Below are 23,848 nucleotides of genomic sequence, written 5' to 3'. Positions count from 1 at the left end.
CAGCTTCTGGCCTTTACCCTCTCCCAGAACCTTAAAGTCTCCCAAGAAAATAGATCTGTCAGCATCTGGCACTAATTCGATGGCCAAAACCTCAAACATTCTTTTTTTTGAGACAGGGTCTCACTCTGTCACCCAGGCTGGAGTGTGGTGACGCGATCTTGGCTCACTGCAACCCCCACCTCCCGGGTTCAAGCGATTCTCCTGCCTCAGCTTCCTGAGTAGTACAGGTGTGTGCCACCATACAGGGCTAATTTTTGTATTTTTAGTAGAGATGGGGTTTCATCATGTTGGCCAGGCTTGTCTCAAATTCCTGACTTCGGGTGATCTGCCCGCATTGGCCTCCCAAAGTGCTGGGATTACAAGTATAAGCTACCGCGACCGGCCCAGAACCTCAAACATTCTTTTGGGGACATTCCTCCAGTTTCTAGTTCCCCCCCCGACCCCACCACCAGGCTGGACTAAGGCATCAGTACAACATAGGTGCTATAATCATCATCTCTCCCCTGTCTTTTGAGACATTCTCTCAACAAAACTCATGTCCTCTAATCAGTCACGAAGCAGAAGACTCCATATACATCAAAGGCTACATACGGGTTTAGTGTGAGGGTGATTGGAAACACAGTGAGGAATGGGGTGAATGTGTCAGTCACGACATTAGCAGTCAGTCAGCCAAAATGCTCTCTTATATGAGGAGATATTTCTCTCCAATTTCTCCAATGATGAAATAAAACCTGACAGTCTTAATCTCAACACACAAGATAATTTCCCTCAGTGAATCATTTAGGTAGGCACTGCTAGTCCTTCCAGTGCCGAGGGTTAGTCATCCCTTTGCAGCATTTCCTCATATGCCCCCAGATGAGTATTTGTGTTGATTGGGCACTGTATAGCTGGATAGCATCCCCTTTCCTGTCCTCCAGAGCCTCGATGAACACAGCCTACGCTACTCACTCCTGCTCTGAGGCGTCTCAGAGTTCACATCTGGCGTTTCATGGGGGACTGCTCAGTTTATTCCAAGGAGACAGTCCTTTTGCTTTCTCTCCGCTACTTCTTTCTTTACTCAGTCACAACTGTATCTTCCTGCCATCCCCATTGGAGATAGCTTTGACTTCCGGTTTAGTGAAAAATCTGGTTTTTCTTCCTACCGTACTCTCAACATTCAATGCTTCTGTGAACAGATGTGTGGATTTTTTTTTCCCCACACTGACCCATATTCCGACACCAGTTGACACTGGAAATAGTGTCAGATCCCACAGGCGAAGGGCTCAGTCCCATGAGGCTATCCACCACTTCAGATGCCAACTGCAAGTAGTAGATCCTCAGGTTACCATAACTTCTACTGGACTTGGCTACAAATTGGAGGTTCCCATGACTCCGTCTCAGGTTCAATAATTTATGAGAATGGCTCATAGAACCCAGGAAAACAGTTTACTTGTTATTGCCAACTTATTAGAAAAAAATATTTTAAGAGACACAAATGAACAGCCAGATGGAAGAGATGCATAGGACAAGGTATGGGGCATGGGGCATGGTCATGCCACCCTCCCAGCACCTCCAGGTATTCAGCAATCCAGAAGGTCTCTGAAACCTAGAGGATGGAGAACGAGTCTGAAGTTTCCAAGCTTCTAATCATGGCTTGGTTTTTCTGGTGTCCAGCCTTCATCCAAGAACCTACTGAGGGTTGCCTCATTAGAACAAAAGACACTGTTGTCACCCAGGGGTTTCCAAGGGATTAGGAGCTCTGCATCAGGAACTGGGGAAAAAAATATTGGGAACAAAGATGCACCTAGCACCCCTATTGCTTAGGAAATGACAAGGGTTTTAGGAGCTCTGTGCCAAGAATTGAGGATAAAGACCAAAATATGTATTCCTTATTATAAATCACAATATTGTAGTTCTCTTCCTTATGTTTTCCTGATTTTAGTATGAAATCCAGCCACTTTTTAATAAGGATGATATTGAGCAGTAATATTATTTAAAGAACCATTGGCTAGGGCATACCAGTATTAAAAGGAGCAAGCTGGGTGTGATGCCTTCTGCTTGTAATCTCAGTAACTGGGGAGGCAGAGGTGGGAGGATGGCTTAAGCCCAGGAGTTCAAGACCAGCCTGAGCAATGTAGCAACACCCTGTCTCTAAAAAAAAAAAAAAGAAATGAAATTAAAAATGAAATAGGCCCGGCACGGTGACTCACGCCTATAATCCCAGCAGTTTGGGAGGCCGAGGTGGGCAGATCACCTGAGGTCAGGAGTTCGAGATCAGCCTGACCAACAAGGTGAAACCCTGTCTCTACTAATACACAAAATCAGCTGGGCATGGTCGTGGGTGCCTGTAATCCCAGCTACCTGGGAGGCTGAGGCAGGAGAATTGCTTGAACCTGGGAGGCAGAGGTTGCGGTGAGCCGAGATTGCACCATTACACTGCAGCCTGGACAACAAGAGTGAAACTCCATCTCAAAATACATACATACATACATACATACTGAAAGAAGTAAACAAAAAGGTTTCTGAATTCTGAAATGAGATTTCTGTATACTAGAAATTTCTATAACCTGACATTTAGAAATTGTTACAACATTCTAGATAACAACCAAATAAAATTATTAATGAGGTTTGGCTCCTTTGGAAAAAAGCTCTGAATTAATTTAATTCATGGATATAAAGATACTGTGTAAGTTAATATCAATTTGCCATTCAAATTAATATGAGTCCAAAAGTGAATAAATACTTTTACATTCAACTTGTTTTTGTTGCCCAGATATTATGAGCACTTTTCCACTTTGTATCTAAGATAATGTAATCTTTTTCAAAGTCAATATACATCTCTAGATTATAGTTCTAAGATAAAGCCAGCACCATATATTAACTGTAAATATTCTACTCAACTAGCAATTATATTTCTTTTACAATTTGTGATTCACTTTTTCTATTCTAAATATCAAAACTGCAGAATTATAGGAATTTAGGGAGGGATATTATAAGGGTGTTTAAAAATAATTATAGATGTATATTATCTAGATATATATGGTATATAGTTATTACAGTTACACACGCTATAAGTCACAATACTCAGCATTGCTTATCAAGGCTTACTACGCATCTGACACCTTGCCACATCTTTACCTACATTATCTCATTTGAAGTACAGAGTTTTAACTCCCATTTTACAGATGAGGAAACTAATGCTCAGTGATGCTAAGTAACTTGCTCAAGTTAATAGTCTAAGTGGGAGGCCCAGGATTTGAACTTGCATCTCTCTGACCCCAGGGGTTAGGCACTTCTCATCTCTATGCTCTGAGGTAGAAAAGGCAGAGAACCACTTAAAAAAATTAAATTCCAGATGTGCAAAAGTGTATATAAATTACTTTTGTATCCTTTTACCGAACTGTCATATTCGTTCCTTTTAGGCATGGGTCTAAAAAAGGTAAATGCTGGAATAGATGAGGCACTAACAGCAAGAGGACCTGAGGCCTACCAGGACCAGTAGGCAGAGTGTGCCAATGCACAGCCAAAGGAAGCAGAAGTCTTGATGGTGCTTCAGATTACATTTGGGTTAAAGAGCTTAATGTGATTTCCCTAACATTGTATTTACTTATTTATTTGTTTATTTTGTTTGTTTTGTTTGTTTTTCAGATTGAGTCTCACTCTGTAGCCTAGGTTGGCGTGCACAGTCTCTGCTAACTGCAGCCTCCACCTCCCGGGTTCAAGCGATTCTTCTGCCTCAGCCTCCCGAGTAGCTGGAATTACAAGCATAGGCCACCATGCCTGGCTAATTTTTGTATTTTTTCCTAGAGCCGGAGTTTCTCCATGTTGGCCAGGCTGGCCTTGAATTCTTGGCCTCAAGTAATCCACCCTCCTCAGCCTTCCAAAGTGCTGGGATTATGGGTGTGAGCCACCTCACCAGGCCATATAAATATATATATATATATTTATAGAGACAGAGTCTCACTATGTTTCCCAGGCTGATCTCAAACTCCTGGTCTCAAGTGATGGGCCTGCCTCAGCTTTCCAAAGTGCTGGGATTACAGGTGTGAGCCACCATGCCTGGCCCCTCCCTAACATTTATTAAACTTGTTGTTTGCTGGCCATCATGCTAGACACTTTTGCATACATATTTATTTTAATTGATCTGAGTAAGAATAGTCTTCAAAGCATCTGCAGCATTTACCATAGACATTTTCTTCAGCCTTTTAAAACATACGATATACCTGAGAAATATTTGTGAGCTTCGTATAATCATTTTTTTAAAGATCTGAAATCTGTCCTTTTAGATTAATACTTAAACAATTGATGAAGATAGTATCTCTTATTTGGGCATTACATTTTTCTTCTGGTACTTCAGAGATTAATCATATTCATCCTAAAATTAGTGACTATGAATCTTCTTTGGCAGGATGGCCCAACTTCCGTTATAAATATCATAGACATTTCACTTTTTTATGTTTAAGAAAAAAAAAAGTATGTGTATATGTAGAGTTAAGGAGCTAAAAGACTGGGCACGGTGGCTCACACCTGTAATCCCAGCACTTTGGGAGGCTAAGGCAGGCAGATCACAAGGTCAAGAGATTGAGACCATCCTGGCTAACACAGTGAAACCCTGTCTCTACTAAAAATACAAAAATTAGCTGGGTGTGGTGGCGCACACCTGTAATCCCAGTTACTCAGGAGACTGAGGCAGGAGAATAGCTTGAAACCAGGAGGCGGAGGTTGTAGTGAGCCAAGATTGTGCCACTGCACTCCAGCCTGGCGATAAAGGGAGACTCTGTCAAAACAAACAAACAAACAGGAGATAAATAATTCTGAACTTCGAAAAAGTTACTTTAAGTTACATATCAGCTTCTGAAGGAATCTACAACTTTTTTGGTGGTTGGTTTCTTCCTTCTACTACCCGCCATAGTTTAACCATCTGATTTAATGCCCGATAGGTCATTCTGTGACACTTTCTATGTCTACTACATGGCTGCTTTGAGTCAAAAATGTGAAGGAAATCTTGAGTTTCTTCTTACTTCACTGTCTCAGTTGATTTTCTCCTCTTTATTGTCCTGTCTTCCCCACTGCCTTTTCAACAACTTGTCTCTCAAAAAACTGCCCTCACAAACACACAAATACATTTTGGTACCTTCTCAGCCTTGTCTGTTTCAAAATGATTTCTCCTTGTCACATTCTTAACCTCTTTCCCTCAACAACATTGCTGTTTCCTCTAGGCAGCTGATCTGAGCAGGATCTCAGTTCATCCCCAACTCAATACCGCCAGGAAAGGAAGACAGGTTCAGTCCTGTGCCAGTCTTTATCTTTTACACATATGACCTCCTAATAAGAGATCTGGAGGAAGGCATAGCTATCTCCATTTTACAGGATCAAGGTCAGAGAATTAAGCAGTTTGCCCAAGTTCATAAAGCTAGGAAATGCCAATTAGTTCATGCTCTTTCACTTTGAGCCAAAAAATTCATGCTATTTCACTATGTCATCTTGCTTTCTACCATATTCAAGATGAAACTCAAAATTTATCAGTCTAGCAATCATAGATTTCCTTGATCAGAATCAAGTTTTTTCTTTTCTTTTTGAGATAGGGTCTCACCCTCTCACCCAGGCTGGAGTGCTATGGTGCAATCTCAGCTCAGTGCAGCCTCTGCTTCCTGGGTTCAAGCAATTCTCCTGCCTCAGCCTCCTGAGTAGCTGGGATTACAGGCATGCACTCCCAAGCCCAGTTAATTATATTGGAATTTTTAGTACAGATGGGGTTTCACCATGTTGGCCAGGCTGGTCCTGGACTCCTGACCTCAAGTGATTCGCCTGCTTTTGCCTTCCAAAGTGCTGTGATTACAGATGTGAGCCACCGCTCCCTGCCAGAATCAAATTTCATTCAACCAATTTTATGTGCCATGACTCCCAGAAATTCCATTCAGGGTAATCATCACACAGGGTTTCCTGATTTTATGTCTTAAAGTAGGCTGTATCTACTTTACCTCTTCCTTTCACAGTTCTAAGTCTACCCGTTCTTTAAGGCTCAACATGTCCATCTTCCACAGGACCTTTCTGACTCTTCTAGTTCCAGCTTTTCTCCTACTAAACACTTGAGAAGTTTGGAAGATAGTGTTCCTCATTCCTCCTCTATCGCACCAATCCAATTGCACTCCTTTATGAGCTCAGTGGTTCTTGCAGTTGGAAGACAGGCCGAGCCTGGAGGAGTGGAGCATGGCCTTAATCTAAGTAGTGATGGATGGAGAAATCTGGTAGCTGGGGCAGGAATTTTGTCCTATAGTTGGAATCAGAGCCTGGAGGCCAGTATCAGATTGGCTCTGAGGAGATTTGTAGCTCTCTGTGTGGAGACAGACGGCACTAGCACAGGTGGGTGTTCCTGAAAAGCCTGCTGGTCTCTTTGGCAGGAGAGTTAAACAAATGGGCCAAATCTACTCCTTCTCCGAGGCTGAAAGGCCACTGATCTTTGTAGCAAGAAGACCACCAGGATGTTCTTCCAGTGCTCTGAAAAAGAGCCAGCAACTTGCTGAACTTGCTGTATACCACCTACCTCCCTGGTGGAGCCAACTGTGGCTCTTACCTTTGGCTTGAGTGTGTACACATAAGGTGCCCCAGCAGCTGGACCTGAGTTCCATCTGGAGTAGTGGATCTCAAAATGTGCATCACAGACCAGTAGCATCAGCATCACCTGGGAATGTGTTAGAAAAGCGAAATCCTAGAAGAAATGGGTAAATTCCTAGACACAAACTACAAAGATTGAATCATGAAGAAATCCAAAACCTGAACAGACCAGTAACAAGTAATGAGATCAAAGCCATAATAAGAAGTCTTCTGGCAAAGAAAAGCCCACGACCCAATGGCTTCACTGCTGAATTTTATCAAACATGTAATAAATAATGAACATTAATCCTACTCAAACTATTCCAAAAAATAGAAGAGGAGGGAATACTTCCAAACTCAGTCTATGAGGCCAGTATTATCCTGATACCAAAATCAGACAGAGACACAACAAAAAAAGAAAACTACAGGCCGATGCAGAAATACTCAACAAAATACTACTAAACTCAATTCAACAATACATTAGACAGATCATTTATCATGACCAAGTGGGGTTTATCCCAAGGATGCATAGATGGTTCAGCATATGCAAATCAGTCAGTGTGATACATCATTTCAACAGAATGAAGGACAAAAAACATATGATCATTTCAATTGATGCTGAATGAGCATTTGATAAAATTCAACATCCCTTCATGATAAAAACCTTCACAAAACTGTTTATAGAAGGAACATACCCCAACGCAATAAAAGCCACATATGACAGACTACCCACAGATAGTATTATGTTACATGAGGAAAAACTGAAAGCCTTTTCTCAAAGGTCTGGAACAAGACAAGGATGCCCACTTTCACTGCTATTATTTGACATTGTACTGGAAGTCCTAGCTAGAGCAATAAGACAAGAGAAAGAAATAAAGGGTAGCTGTATTAGTCCATTCTTGCATTGCTATAAAGGAATGCCTGAGACTGGGTAATTTATAAAGAAAAGAGGTTTAATTGGCTCACGGTTCTGCAGGCTGTACAGGAAGCATGATGCTGGCCGTCTGCTCAGCTTCAGGGGAAGCCTCAGGAAACTTACAATCATGGCAGAAGGCAAAGGGGAAGCAGGCTCATCTTACATGGTCAGAGTAGGAGCAAGAAAGAGAGTGGGGAGATGCTACATACGTTTAAACAAGCATATCTCACAAGAACTTCCTCACTATTATGAGAACAGCACCAACAGGGATGGTATTAAACCTTTCATGAGAACTCTACCCCCATGATCCAATCACCTCCCACCACGCCCTACTTCCATCATTGGGGATTACAACTCAACATAAGATTTGGGCAGAGACACAGATTCAAACCATATCAGCATCCAAATTGGAAAGGAAGCAATCAAATTATCCTTGTTTGCAGATGATATAATCTTATATTTGGAAAAATCTAAAGACTCCACCAAAAAATCTGCTAGAACCGATAACAAATTCAGTAAAGTTACAGGATACAAAATCAACCTACAAAAATCAATAGCCTATCTATTTGCCAATAGCAAACAATCTGAAAAATAAATCAAGAAAATAATTTCATTCATAATAGCTACAAATAAAATAAAATACATAGGAATAAACTTAAAGAAGTGAAAGCTCTCTATAATGAAAACTATAAAACATTGATGTTTCAAATTGAATAGGACACTATAAAATGGAAAACATATATATATATTTTTTGAGACAGAGTCTTGCTCTGTCGCCCAGGCTGGAGTGCAGTGGTGCCATCTTAGCTCACTGCAAGCTCCGCTTCCCGGGTTCACGCCATTCTCAGCCTCCTGTGCAGCTGGGACTACAGGCGCCCGCCACCATGCCCGGCTAATTTTTTGTATTTTTAGTAGAGATGGGGTTTCACCGTGTTAGCCAGGATAGTCTCGATCTCCTGACCTTGTGATCCGCCCATCTTGGCCTCCCAAAGTGCTGGGATTACAGGCATGAGCCACCGCGCCCGGCCTGGAAAATATTTCATGTTCATGGACTAGAGGAATCAATATGGTTAAAATATCCATACTACCCAAAACAATCTACAGATTTAATGCAATCCCTATCAAAATACCAATGACATTCTTCACAAACATAGAAATAATAATTTTGAAATTTATATGGAGCCACAAAAGACCCAGAATAGCCAAAGCTATCTTGAGCAAAAAGAACAAAACTAGAAGAATCACATTACTTCACTTCAATTTATACTACAGAGCTACAGTAATCAAAGCAGCATGGTACTAGCATAAAAACAGACACATAGACCAATGGAACAGAATAGCAAACCCAGAAATAAACCCATATATCTACAGTGAACTCATCTTCTACAAAGGTACCAAGAACATACATTGGGGAAAGGACAGTCTCTTTAATAAATTCTATATATATATAACTATATATAGATATTTGAATACTTGATCTTTCTGTCTCTGTATTTATAAGATTTGTCTTAATCCTTGGAGTTCAGAAATCTTACCATATTTTTGTACCCATTAACCATCACCACTTTCTCCCCCACCTGGGAGAGAAAACTAGATATCAGTTTCCCTGGGTGCTGGGAAAACTAGATATCAGTATGCAGAAGAATGAAACTGGACCGCTATCTCTAGCAACATAGAAAAATCAAATCAAAATGGATTGAAGACTTAAATCTAAGGCCTCAAACTATGAAACTATTAAAAGAAAACATTGAAGAAACTCTCCAAAACATCTGGGCAAAGATTCTTTGAGTGATACCACAAAAGCACAGGCAACCAAAGCAAAAATGAAAAAATAGTATCGCATCAAGTTAAAATTTTTCACAGCAAAGGCAACAATCAACAAAGTGAAGAGACAATCCACAGAATAGGACAAAATATCCGCCAACTATTCATCTGACAAAGGAATAATAACCAGAACATATAAGGGGCTTAAACAACTGCACAGGAAAAAATGTAATAATTTGATTAAAAAATGGGCAAAAAATCTGAATAGATATTTCTCAAAAGAAAACATACAAATGGCAAACAAGTATGTGAAAAGGTGCTCAACATCATTGACCATCAGAGACATGCAAATACAAACTACAGTGAGGTATCATCTCACCCCAGTTAAAATGGTTTTTATCCAAAAGGGAGGCAATAACAAATGCTGGTGAGAATGTGAAGAAAAGGGAACCTCCATACACTGTTGGTGGGAATGTATATTAGTACAACCACTATGGAGAACAGTTTGGAGTTTCCTCAAAAAATAAAAAATAGAACTGCCATGTGATCCAGCAATCCCACTGCTAGATATACACCCAAAAGTAAGTACATCAAAGCAATATCGAAGAGATATCTTCACTCCCATGTTTATTGCAGCACTACCCACAATAGCTAAGATTTGTAAGCAACCAAAGTGCCCATCAACAGACATATGGATACAGAAAATGTAGTATATATACACAACCGAGTATTATTCAACCACAAAAAAGAATAATATCCTGTCATTTGCAACAACATAGGTGGAACTGGAGGCATTACGCTAAGTGAAATAAGCTAGGCACAGAAAGACAAATTTCACATTTAGCACTCACTTATTTGTGGGTGCTAAAAATTAAAACAATTGAACTCATAAATATAGGGAGTAAAATGATGGTTACTAGAGGCTGGAAAGGATAGTTGGCGGAGGTGGGGGAGAAAGTGGTGATGGTTAATGGGTACAAAAATATGGTAAGATTTCTGAACTCCAAGGATTAAGACAAATCTTATAAATACAGAGACAGAAAGATCAAGTATTCAAATATCTATATATAGTTATATATATATAGAATGAATAAGATCTAGTATTTGATAGCACAATAGGGTGACTACAGTGAACAATAATTTATTGTACATTTTAAATTAACTAAAAGAGTAGAATTGGATTGTTTGCAACACAAAGAAAGGATAAATGCTTGAGATGATGGATACCCCATTTACCCTGATGTAATTATTACACATGGTATGCCTGTATCAAAATATCTCATGTGCCTCATAAATATATATACCTACTATCTCCACACACACGCACAAACACACACAGCACACACACACATGAAAATGAAATGCAAATGTTCAGGCACTATCTGAGACCCACTGAATCAGAAACGCTGGGAGTAGAACCAATGATCCCATTTTAATAAACCCTTTAGGCAGTTCTGATGTATACTAATGTTTGAGTGCTGTGTTACTGGAAGTGTAGTCCATAGACCAGTAGCATTGGCATCACCTGTTAGAAATAGGTGTAGAAATATTGGCATAACTTGTTAGATATGCAGACACTCAGATCACACTCCAGATATTCTGAATTTGAATCAACAGTTTAAGAAGATTCCTGAGTGATTCATATACACATTAAAGTTTGAGAAGGACTGATTTAGAGAATAAATGCTCTAAGGCTAAAATAGCATAACCTTCACAGCAGGAGTTCCATGCAAAACATAACTGCTAGAGGAGAGAGGCAACAACTTGATCTAGAAAAAATTAAAAGTGAACTTAAGGGTATTACTTATAATATTTAAAAGTATAAAAAATGAAAACCCAAACAACAATAACAAAATAACTGAACAATGACCGAAAAAAAAAAAAAAAAAAAAAAAGAGCAACCCATGACTTTTTAACTGAACAAGCAAGTGGGTGAACTGAAGAAGATGATTTATGTTGGGTTCAAATTAGTAGCCTGAAAGCACAACTGGAAGAAGTATCTCAAAATAAGGAGCAACAATTCAAAGAGGTAGAAATCATGAGCAAAAAGATAGCAGAGTTGGAAGAAAGATCCAGGAGACCTACATGTAAATATTAGAAAAACGTAAGAGCACAGATTGAGGAGAGGCAAAATTAGTTAAAATTAGATTTATTCAAGTCAGCAGATGGAAATGTACTGCCAAGATCCACACACTTAGACATATTCTGGTAAGATTTCTGAACTCCAAGGATTAAGATAAATCTTATAGATACAGAGAAAGAAAGATCAAGTATGCAAATATCTGTCTATAGACACATATATATATATATATACACACACATATAGAAGAGGAAGAAAAAGAAGAGGAAGAAGAAGAAGAAGAAGAAGGAGGAGGAGGAGGAGGAGGAGGAGGCGGAGGAGAAGGAGAAGGAGAGGAAGAAGAAGAAAAAGAAGAAGAAGGGGAAGAAGAAGAAGGAGAAGGAGGAGAAACATTAGACTGATACAGGACTGTGTCATCTACAACTCAGGAGCTAATAAAAATTACTAATATCAGAGAGAAAAGAACTACAATCTAAGAATTTTATATCTGAGGCAAGATATTATCATACTTTTATCATTAGAAAAAATGTATTTGTGGCTATGCAGGAATTCATAGAAAATATCATCCTCCTATTCCATCTTAGGGAAACCAGGTCAGAGTAGAAGATGAAGAGAGGAAACAAGAATGGTAAGCAGTATAGCTTGCAGTAAGTAAAGTTAGATGCAAATAGGTGTTAACAGAGTGAGATTAATATAATAGCTAAATAAGCAATCTTAAAAAGAAGAATTTACTGCAAGAGAAATCTAATAATAGCCTAGAACCCAAAGTATTAAGCCGTATCAGCAAAAAAGGTATTTGAAAGTAGAATAGGGCCGGGCGTGGTGGCTCACGCCTGTAATCTCAGCACTTTGGGAGGGCGAGGTGGGCGGATCACCTGAGGTTTGGAGTTCTAGACCAGCCTGAGTAACATGGAGAAACCCCATCTCTACTAAAAATACAAAATCAGTTGGGTGTGGTGATGTGTGCCTGTAATCCCAGCTATTCGGGAGGCTAAGGCAGGGGAATCGCTTGAACCCCGGGAGGCAGAGATTGCAGTGAGTTGAGATGGCACCATTGCACTCCAGCCTGGGCAACAAGAGCAAAACTCCATCTCAAGAAAAAAATAAAATAAAATAAAAAAGAAAGTAGAATAGATTCTATTCTGTAGAGTAAAAATTTAAAGGTAACCTGGCAGGAAGAACGGAGAAGTAAAGGTATTCAAAGGTCTCATTTATTGGTGGGAACAGTGAGAAAAGGAGTGATTTGGTTGAAAGGAAAAAGCATGAGGATTTCATATGATAGTCCAGACACTTGTGTGTGATGATAAAGGGAAGGTAATTAATAAGAAAATGAGAATGTAGAGCAACCTGAACAAATCAGCAAAAATGAAGAAAGAAAAAAGAGGAAATGCAAAGTAAGACCGAAGATAAATATTAAATAAAATAGAATGAATAAAATAGTTGTTATACTTAACATGAATGGGCTAAACTTTTCTATTGAAAAACAGAGACTGGCGGGTTGAGTTAAATAACAATATCAAGCAATACACTGTTTATTGTTTTTTAATGCTTAAAATAGTGAGTTTTTTAAAGACTGAAAAATGAAATGGACAAAGAGATATCACAAAGAGAAAGCAGAAATTCACGTTAATACCAGATGGGCAGAATTTAAGCTTAAAACCACCAATGAAATTAAAGATGAATAATACATAATGATAAAAAGAAATTTTTTTTTTTTTTTTTTTTTTTTTTTTTTTGAGACAGGGTCTCACTTTGTTGACCAAGCTGAAATACAGTGGCATGATAATAGTTCACTGCAACCTTGAACTACTGGGCTCAAGAGATCTTCCTACCTTGGCCTCCCAAAACACTAGGATTACAGGCATCAGTCACCATCCTAGGCTAAAAAGTACAATTTAGGTAAAAGATATACTAGTCATTACTTTGTATGTATTAGATACAGCAGTTAATATATAAAGTGTTAGAAATGCAAGGATAACTTCATTTAGAAATATATACGTCTTTCAGAATCATCCAAATCCAACGGGGCAAAAAATAGTAATAATGACAAGCAGAATTTAAACAGTAAAACTATTGAAATGATGGGGTTCAGGATATACTACCCCAAAATATGGCAGCTTGCCATATTGAATATTTCAAGCTGAAGGAATCTGAAAAACGGCAGGTAGAGGAAGGACACTCTGACTCTTTCTTCTTCCTGAAATACGACATAAGACCCTCACATGAGAGGTACCTTCTCGATACTCAGAGAGAAGCACATCTTTAACACTGAAGATGGGAAGATGGAGGGATGTTGAAAGTAATTTAAACCAATAAGCCTTGCTGAGTTTCCTCCAGTTTGCTATCCTAGCTCAAACCCTCTCTGCCCCATCATATTTTTCGACAACTTTCTGCTCTTTGTCAAACCTAGTATAAAAATACTCAGAGTTAACTGTTTCTTTGGGTCTTCATTTCCACTTCTGTGTTATGTAAAACAGATTTTAAATAAATTTGTATACTTTCTCTTGTTAATCTGTATCTTACAGCCTCAGCAAACAACTTAGAAGTGAGAAGATATTCTTCCTACCCTACAATATTAAACCATATATCCTTTGAGTAGAAAGTATTAAGTAGAAAATATTCATAGTTTTGCATGTTCATGGAGTATTTATGACATTTGGCCATACTCTTGGTTGAAAAAACGTAACTTTTTTTTAAAGGTCAATTTTACAGGTCATATTCTTTAATAAAACTCAGAAATAAGAAATAAAGAATGACAAAAATTCTAAACACTTATGAATTAACAACAACACTTTAATAAAGTAACAACACTTTAATAGCTCTGGGTCAAAAAGAAAATAAAAAACAAAATTAAAAATGATTTCAAAGCAATGGCAAGAGCTACTATTTATGTCAAACCAGTAAGACATATGGAAATCTATGAGAGGAATATTTGTAGCTTTAAGTGCCTTTGCCATTAAAGATTAAGAGCTGAAAAGTAAAGAACAATACTCATCTTTAAGAAATTAGAAAAAGAAAACAAAACCAGACAAAAGTGGAAAGATTAAAGTAGTGAAGAAGGAAAATAATGAACGGGAAAGCAAAATAATAAGTAAAATAGTAGAAAGGATAAATAAACCTAAAAAGGAAAGTCAATAGAAGGCTGACTAAGAGAAACATACACAAGATAAGAAATGAGAGAGAGACAATCAAAGATAAGACACTGAAAACATTCTAAGAGAATATTAGATTCGATGGCAAGATTTCAAAAAACCTAGAGGGAATAAATGATGTTCCTGCAAAATATAAACTAACACAATTGACCCAAGAAGAAACACAAAACTTGAATAGATCAAATGCTACAGCAGAGACAGAAGGAAGCTTAAAAGACCTACTATCTAAAAAATTACCAGAATCAGATAGATTCAGAGGTAAGTTCTAGCTAATCTTTAAAAACAAACAAGTAAACCAGGTAATTCATATGGAACTGGTACTTTTCCAGAGTATAGAAAAAGCAATCTCTGGCCTCTCCTTTTTTCTCTTCATCATTTTTCCTCTCTTTAATGTTCGTCTCCCCATCTACCTCACCCAAATATTTTGGCACATTTAACTGACTTCATAGACTTGCTGGTTTCAACATCACTGCTCCTTGCCCCCTTGCTGACCACCTTCCCTCATCAAAATGTCTGCCTCCTCTGGCAGCTGGTCAAGCTGGGACTTAGGAGAGCAATGTTGGCCTGCCCAGGTACTGCTCGAGAGTTTAACTCCAGAGGTGCTCCTTTGAGCTAGAAGGCCCACCTTCCCTCCATGGAGAACACTGACTCCTTCCGTGGGCTCTGTTGTTTTTAGGCTTCCAGTAACAGAATACGAACTCAAAATGTCCTAAACCATAAGGGAATTTATTATCTTAAGTAATTCAATCGATTCCATGGTTCAGCAATATCATCTAGAATCCAGCTTCCTTCTCCGTGCTGCTATTTATGATACTCACTTCGTTGTAGGGTTGCTTTTCCTCATTGTCATAATATGGCTACCAGCAAAACTGGGTACATGTGTGTCCTTGTCCATGTGCAGGATTCAAAGACAACTGGCTCTTTCCCCTGACAACTTTGGTGAAAACATCTCACATTTCTTTAGCCCAATCACAGGTAGGGGACAGTTGGCTTTGAGTGATCATCTGAGGAAAGACTGTTAGAGAGACAGCCACAATGCCCTTTTCTGTTCCCACCTCATTTTCCCAGTTGGTCAGCAGGGAAATCTAGCACTAACCCCTAGGAATGCCCAACAGAAATGGAATTTGTCACCACAAAGGGTACCAAGATATGCTATACCCCCCAAAATATGCCTTTTTGTTACGTTGAATATTTTAGCTAAAGGCCATCAAGACCAACAGACACAGAAAAAGCTTTAAAAGTAGGGCACAAATTTTCCTTTAATAAAGGAAATTTAGAAAATTTCCATCTTTAAAGGTGTCTCCTTTTCCCTTACGGAGAAGAGGACTCAATAACTCTTATCAGTGGAGAAAGCACTAAACAATCCTTGTTTACCATACTTTTCTTGGTCACCTTCCTATAACTTGCCTGCTAACCTAGAAGTCCCAAATTCCTTTTCCTTTGTTTAGCTAAAAATGGAATACTGTAAAAGCCTTAACCATCTGGCTACCTCCTTGAGGAACATTTTTCTTTATAAACTCTGGTGTTTACGTACATAGCTATGTACATAATTAAAACTGTTTTTTTCTCTTGTTAATCTGTCTGTTATTTGTTTGATTCATGGACTCCAAGCCAATAAACCTAAAAGGGGTAAATAAAAAATGTATTTTTTTCTACTCTGATAACCAATAGAAAAATTAATACTTTGACACAGGAGATGCTTTTATTATTATCATTGTTTTTACTACACCTCATCTTGATTTGTTACTTGTTTGTAGAAAGACTTCCCTCTTTGATTCTTTTGTTTTATAGTGGGAATGATTGAGATGAGCAGAGCATTATTTCAAATTCTCTCACAAGACTGGATTGTAAATCACTTACTGTCATGACTGTGGCCAGCTGCCGTTCAACTATACTTAATTCATACACTATTGCTATTGACATGTTTCTCAGGTGAGTGAAAAGTTTCTATGCCTCTGTATTTTAATTGGTTTAGCTCAAGTTTTGGCTAAATGTGTTAAAGAAAAACAAAGCCAGATACTAGTTAAAGATTATGAAGACAAACCAGTATGGAAATGAGCTCAACTCCAATCCATATAGAGACGACCAGGCATTTTAAAGGGAAAATGAGAGAGTGAAGAGACAGAAACAGCCTGTCTCAACCAAAGTCACGGAAGTGAAAAATTACAATAATTGGGTAAAAGGGGTTGGCCAATGTGATTAGACCATCTGGGTTTGTTAACTAGTGCTTATTGAAGTTAGGCTCTTACCCTCCCACAGAGCCTAGGAGACAGGGGCCAAGTCTTCAGATGTTGGCTAGAGCAAACAGTAAATTTTTCAACAACCTTGAGATTTCCCAGACAGGAACTTGAGGAGGGCTGGGTTGATCCCAGGTCAGGGCCTTGAGCTATGCTAGCGTTTAATCAAGTCTCTTGGTGGGGGAGTGGGAATGACAAAATCATTTGTGATGACAGGAAAGAACAGTTCTCAGATGTAGCCTAAAGAAATCATGCTACAGTAATGATTTTAATATTATAGCTGTTGACATATGATTCTGCTTGGTCACTAAATTTATAATTTTGCCTACTAATATAAGGTCAAATTAATACTGTGTATTGAACTTTTAATTGAATAGAGGACTAATTTGCACATTATGCCTTTGTTGTCCCTGAACACATTCTTATGTAACAGAATAATAAAATCGGCTCCAAAGAGAGCCTTAAATCCACCATTTGGAAAAACTTTTTAAAATGGAAGAACAAGGTTTTGTGTCAAATAGTCAATATTTGTCCATTAGCTTTAAGTGATGATAGAAAATCATGGAGTTAGTAATAAAAGCCTATATAGACATTTGCACAAGTAAATTAAATACAGAATATAACTTTTTAGCCTTGTGAATTCTTTCATTGTAGAAACATTATTGAAACAACCGACAATAAATGATATATGTTCTCTCTTGAGTTGTTAAAATATGTGCGAAATTAATTCTCAGAATCTTTCCCCATGCACATTCACTCTTTGGAAACATATACGTGAAAATGTGAAAACTTTTATAAAGCTGACAAAAATGAAAAGCAATTCTAGTAAAATTGCCCATCATTCATTCATTATTGGCTGTAAAACAGTGGTATCTTTGCAATCACAAGCAGTACTATGTGGAATAATTTGCTGTAGGGAAATGGAGTAAATGTTTTGCTAACTCAGATATGTCTCTGGTGGGGTTTGTTCTATACTGTACGCTGAAAGTCCAAAAGGAAAAAAAAAATGTGTCTTATTACAAACCACAGTTTGGACTTAGAAGATGATGATAGATCATCTAAGATGAAAATTGAGCAAAACAATTCCAGTTGGGAATTTGCAAACCCGAGCTCAAAGGAGCCCCTCTAGAGTAAAACTCTCGAGCAGTACCTGGGCAGGCCAACATTGGTCTCCTAAGGCCCAGCTTGACCAGCTACCAGAGGAGGCCAGAGGACGTCTAGGAGATCAGAATGGTTTCAGGGGACAGTTCCAACTATTCCCCATAGGCACACTGCCCAGGGTTGCCTCAGGACACTGCTCACTACATCCTGGCTGTTTCAGCCAATCCGTTGTGACTCAACTAGCCACATATACAGCTTGGGCTGCTGCTCCAAAGGGTACAAGCCATAAGCCTTGGCAGCATCCGGGTCCACATGGCACTAATTCTGCAGGCATGCAAAATGCCAGAGTGATGGAGATGTGGAGGTTTCCACCTAGATTTCAGAGGATGTAATGGAAAACCTGGGAGCCCAGGCAGAAACCTGCCACAAGGGTGGAGCCACCAGAGAAGCTCCCACAGGGGTGATGCCTAGTGGATCTGTGGAAACATGGCCACTGTCAAGACCACAGAATTGTATAGCTACTGGCAGTGTGAAACATTTACCTGGGAAAGCTACAGGCACTAGCCTCCAACCCATGCAACAAGGCCATTGGGGTGGGGCTTTCTGAGGCCTTGGGGACCCAATCCCCATACCAGTGTGTCCAGGAGGCAGCATATGGAGTGAAAGATTATTTTGGAGTGTTAAGATTTAATTGTATGCCCTGCTGGTTTTAGATTTGTATGGGGCCTGTTCCTCCCTTCTCTTGGCCTATTTTTCCCTTTTGGAGTGGGAATGTTTACCCAATGTCTGTCCCACCATTGTATCTTGAAAGTAAGTTTTAAAAACATTTTCACAGGCTCTCAGATGAGACTTTGGACTTTTGATTTGGTGATGGAGCACGTTAAGACTTTTGAAACTATTGGGAGCAAATGTTTCTATTTTGTATGTGAGAAGAACATGACTTTTGGTGCCTGGGACAAAATGCTATGGTTTAGATGTGGTTTATTACTCTCAAAACTGATGTTGAAATTTGATCCCCAGTCTGGCACTGTAGGGAGGAGGGGCCTAGTGGGAGGTGTTTGGGTCATAAGGATTAATCCCTCATAAGTAGATTAATGCCCTTCCATAGGAGTGAGTGAGTTGTTGCTCTCACAGAATGGAATTATTTACCAGAAAGCATGTTGTTACAGCGGCGAGTTTTTTGCTTCCCAGACTCTCTTGTTTCCTCCCTCACCATGTGATCTCTTTGCACATGCCTGCTCACTTTTCGGCTTCTCCACCATGTTTTTAGCCAGACTGTAGCCTCGTCAGAAGTTGGGTGCTATGTTATTGAACCTCCCAACTTACATAATTGTGAGCTAAATAAACCTCTTTTCTTTATAAACTATCCAGCCATGGGTATTCTGGTATAGCAACACCAAATGGACTGAGACAAGACAAAGGGAAAAAAAAACACATGATTATCTCAATTGATGTAGAAAAAGCATTTGACAAAATTCAACAGCCTTTCATAATTAAAAAAAAAAATCAACAAATTAGGAATAGAAGGAAACTGCCTCAGTATAATAAAAGCCATATGTGAAAAAACTCACTATGAACATAAAACTCAATGGTGAAAGACTGAAAGCTTTTTCTCTAAAATCAAGCACAAGGCAATGATGCCTATTTTTGCTACTTCTATTCAACATAGAACTGGAAGTTGTAAACACAGTATTCAGGGAAGAAAAAGACGTAAAAGACATTCAAATCAGAAAGAAAAAAGTAGAATTGTCTCTGTTCGCAGATGATATAATCTTATATGTTGAAAACCCTAATTCATCAAAAAACTGTTAGAAGTAATAAATAAATTCAGCAAAGTAGCAGGATACAAAGTCAAGGCATAAAATTCAGTTGCATATCTATACACTAAAAATGAACCAACTGAAAAGAAAATTATAAAAACAATCTCATCTATAGCATCAAAAGAATTAAATACTTAGATACTAACTTAAGTGAGAAAATAAAAATGTAAATATTGAAAACTACAAAACATTGCTAAAAGAAATTAAAGAAGACATAAATAAATAGAAAGACATCCCATGTTCATGGATGGAAAGATTTAATATTGTTGAGATGTCAGTGCTTCCCCAAGTCATCAACAGATTCAATGCAATCCCTATTAAAATTCCAAAGATAGGTTTTCAGAAATAGAAAAACCCATCCTAAAATTCACAGGCAATCTTACGTGGTCCCTGAATAGCCAAAGCAATCTTGCAAAAAAGCAAAGCTGGGTGTAATATAATTTGGATATTTGTCCCTTGTAAATCTCATGTTGAAATGTGATCTCCAATATTGGAGGTAGGGCCTGATGGGAGGTGTTAGGGTCATGGGTGTAGATCCCTTATTAATGGTCATGGGTGTACCTCCCTTGCAGTAATGAATGAGTTCTTATTCTATGAGTTACCATAAGATCTGCTTGTTAAAAAGAGTCTGGCCCCTCCCTCGTCTCTCTCTTTCTTGTTGCCTCTCTCACCATGTCGCATGCCTGCTCCCCCTTTGCCTTCCATCGTGATTTTAGGCTTCCTGAGGCCCTCATCAGAAGCAGATATTAGCACTATGCTTCTTGTACACTCTGCAGAACTGTGAGCCAAAATAAACCTCATTTCATTATAAATCACCCAACCTCAGGTATTTCTTTACAGAAATGCAAAGTAGACTTCTTGTACACACTGCAGAATTGTGAGCCAAAATATACTTCATTTCTTTATAAATCACCCAATCTCAGGTATTTCTTTATAGAAATGCAAAACAGACTTCTTATACACTCTGCATTGTGAGCCAAAATACACCTCATTTCCTTATAAATCACCCAACCTAAGTATTTCTTTATAGAAACACTAAATAGACTAATATAAAAGGACTCACACTTCCTGATTTCAAAACTTACTATACAGCTGTAGTAATCAAAACACTGTGGTACTGGCATAAAGTCACACACATCCACCAATGAAATAAAATAGCCCAGAAACATACCTCACATATGTGGTGAAATGATTTTCAATAACAGTACTAAGATCATTCAATGGGGAAAACACCATCTTTTCAACAAATTGTGCTAGAAAACTGGATATTCACATATAAAAGAACACCCAGTTTTCTGACACTATATATCACCTTATCTAACACAATATATAAAAATTAACTGGCTGGGCGTGGTGACTCACGCCTGTAATTCCAGCACTTTTGGAGGCCAAGGTGGGCAGATCAAGAGGTCAGGAGATTGAGACCATCCTGGCTAACATGGTGAAACCCCACCTCTACTTAAAATACAAAAAATTAGCTGGGCATGGTGGCAGTCGCCTGTAGTCCCAGCTACTTGGGAGGCTGAGGCAGGAGAATGGCATGAACCCGGGAGGCGGAGCTTGTAGTGAGCAGAGATCATGCCACTGCACTCCAGCTTGGGCGACAGAGCGAAACTCTGTCTCAAAAAACAAAAAACAAAAAACAAAACTAAAAATGGATCAAAGATTGTCTTTGACTTCTTTGTGTTGCTATAACAGAATAACTGAGACTGAGTGATTTATAAAGAAAAGTTTACTTAGCTCATGGTTCTGCAAGCTGGTAACTTCGAGAAAGATAGCGCCAGCATTCATTTGGCTTCTGCTGAAGGCTTTTGTGTTGCAACACCACATGGTGGAAGGTCAAAGGGGAAGTGAAAACATGTCAAGAGGCAAAACCTGAGGGGCATTCTGGCTTTATAACAACTCACTCCTGAAGGAACTAATCCATTCCTGCTATAAGCAATTCAATTTTGTCAGAATGAGAGTGCACTCACTACTGCAAGAACAGCACCGAACCACACACAAGGGCAGAGTCCTCATGACCCAAATACCTCCCACTAGGCTCCACCTCTTAGAGGTTTCACTTGCCAAAATTGCCACACAGGGAATCAAGGTTTCAGTACGAGTTTTAGCAGTGAAAAACCATATTCAAACATAGCAAATAACTAAATGTAAAATCTAAAACTGTAAAAGTCTTAGAAGAAAACATGAAAATAGCATCAAAACTTTGGATTTGTCACTGATTTCTTGGATAAGACATGAAAGATGCTGGCTGGGTACTGTGGCTCACACATATAATCTCAGCACTTTGGGAGGCTGAAACATTGAAGATTACTTGAGCCCAGGAGTTCAAACCAGCCTGGGCAATGAGTAAGACCCAATCTCTACAAAAATATTTATTTAAAAAATTAGCTGGACATGGTGGTGCATTCCTATAATCCTAGATACTCAGGAGGCTGAGACAAGAGGATTGCTCTTGAAGCCAAGTGTTTGAGGCTTCAGTGAGCTGTGATTGCACCACTGCACTCCAACCTGGGTGACAGTGAGTGATCCTATCTCAAAATTAAAAAAAAAAAAGAGAAGTAAAGGAAAACATAGCCAACAACAACAACAAAATAAAAAAATTGGATTTCATGAACATTTAAAAATTTTGCAAGCAAAAAGAACAATGCTAGAAGCATCACACTACCTGACTTCAAAATATATTGCAAGGCTATAGTAACCAAAATATCATGATATTGGTATACAAAAAGACCCATAGGCCAATGGAACAGAATAGAGAATCCAGAAATAAATGCACGTATATACAGCCAACTGATTTTTGACAAAGGTGCCAAAAACATACACTGAGGAAAGGACACTGTCTTCAATAAATGGTGCTAGAAAAATTTGATATCTCTATGCAGAAGAATGAAACTAGACCCCTATCTCTCCCCACATACAAAAATCAACTCAAGATGGATTGTAGACTTAAACATAAGATCCGAAACTATAAAACTACTAGAAGAAAATATAAGAGAAACATTTTAGGACTTTGGTTCTGACAAATATTTTATGATTAAGACCTCAAAAGCACAGGCAATGAAACCAAAAATAGACAAATGTAACTCTACTAAACTAAATAGCTTCTGTACAGCAAAGGAAACAATCTACAGAGTGAAGAGACAATCCACAGAATGGGAGAAAATATTTACAAAATATTCATTCAATAAAGGACTAATATCCAGAATATACAAGGAAATCCAAGAGCTCAACAGTAAAAACAAAAATAAAAACAAACAAACAAAATTACTATTAAAAAGTGGGCAAAAACCATGAATAGATATTTATCAAAAGAAGACATACAAATGGCCAACAAAATGCTCTACATCACTAATCATCAGAGAAATGCAAATAAAAACCACAATGAGATATCATCTCACCCCAATTAGAATAGCTATTATCAAAAGACAAAAAAATAACTAATGCTGGCAAGGATGAAGAATAAAGGGAACTCTTACCACTGTAAGAGTGGGAATATCTGTAGGTGGGATATCTACAGTGGGATATTCCCACTGTAGGTGGGAATATCAATTAGTACAGCCATTGTGGAAAACAGTAGGGAGATTTCTGAAAAAAACTAGAAATAGAACAACTACCATACAATCCAGCAATCCCACTACTTGATGTTTATCCAGAGGAAAATAAATCAGTATATTAAAGGGATATCTGCACTCCCATGTTTATTGCAGTATTCACAACAGCAAGGATGTGGAATCAACCTAAGTGTCCATCAACGGATAAATGGATAAAGAAAGTGTGGTGTATATATATACATAATGGAATACTATTCAGCTGTAAAAAAATAATAAAATCGGGGCCAGGTGCAGTGGCTCACGCCTATAATCCCAGCACTTTGGGAGGCTGAGGTGGGTGGACCACGAGGTCAGGAGATGGAGACCATCCTGGCTAACATGGTGAAACCTTGTCTCTACTAAAAATACAAAAAATTAGCAGGGCGTAGTGGCAGGCACCTGTAGTCCCAGATACTCAGGAGGCTGAGGCAGGAGAATGGCATGAATCCGGGAGGTGGAGCTTGCAGTGAGCCGAGATTGCACCACTGCACTCCAGCCTGGGTGACTGAGGGAGATTCTGTCTTAAAAAAATAAAATAAAATAAAATCATGTCATTTGCAGCAACATGAATGGAATGGGACATGATGTTAAGTGAGATAAACCAGGTTCAGA

The 23,848-nt window shown here is 38.7% G+C and overlaps 1 pseudogene across 1 annotated transcript in view; it reads left to right on the top strand.

Moving 5' to 3' along the window:
• The window catches only part of LOC107000844 (interferon-induced transmembrane protein 3 pseudogene), a 79,036-nt pseudogene that overhangs the window by 31,915 nt on the left and 23,273 nt on the right, over nucleotides 1-23,848 (top strand). The window contains exon 4 of the transcript XR_013400671.1: nucleotides 16,277-16,417. The product of XR_013400671.1 is annotated as an interferon-induced transmembrane protein 3 pseudogene (transcript). The remainder of the gene's footprint in view (nucleotides 1-16,276; nucleotides 16,418-23,848) is intronic.

The sequence above is a fragment of the Macaca mulatta genome, chromosome 11 (assembly GCF_049350105.2).
Source record: "Macaca mulatta isolate MMU2019108-1 chromosome 11, T2T-MMU8v2.0, whole genome shotgun sequence".
NCBI classification, from domain to species: domain Eukaryota; kingdom Metazoa; phylum Chordata; class Mammalia; order Primates; family Cercopithecidae; genus Macaca; species Macaca mulatta.
Note: the sequence above shows the minus strand (reverse complement) of the source record. Positions and strands in the feature narration are given on the sequence as shown.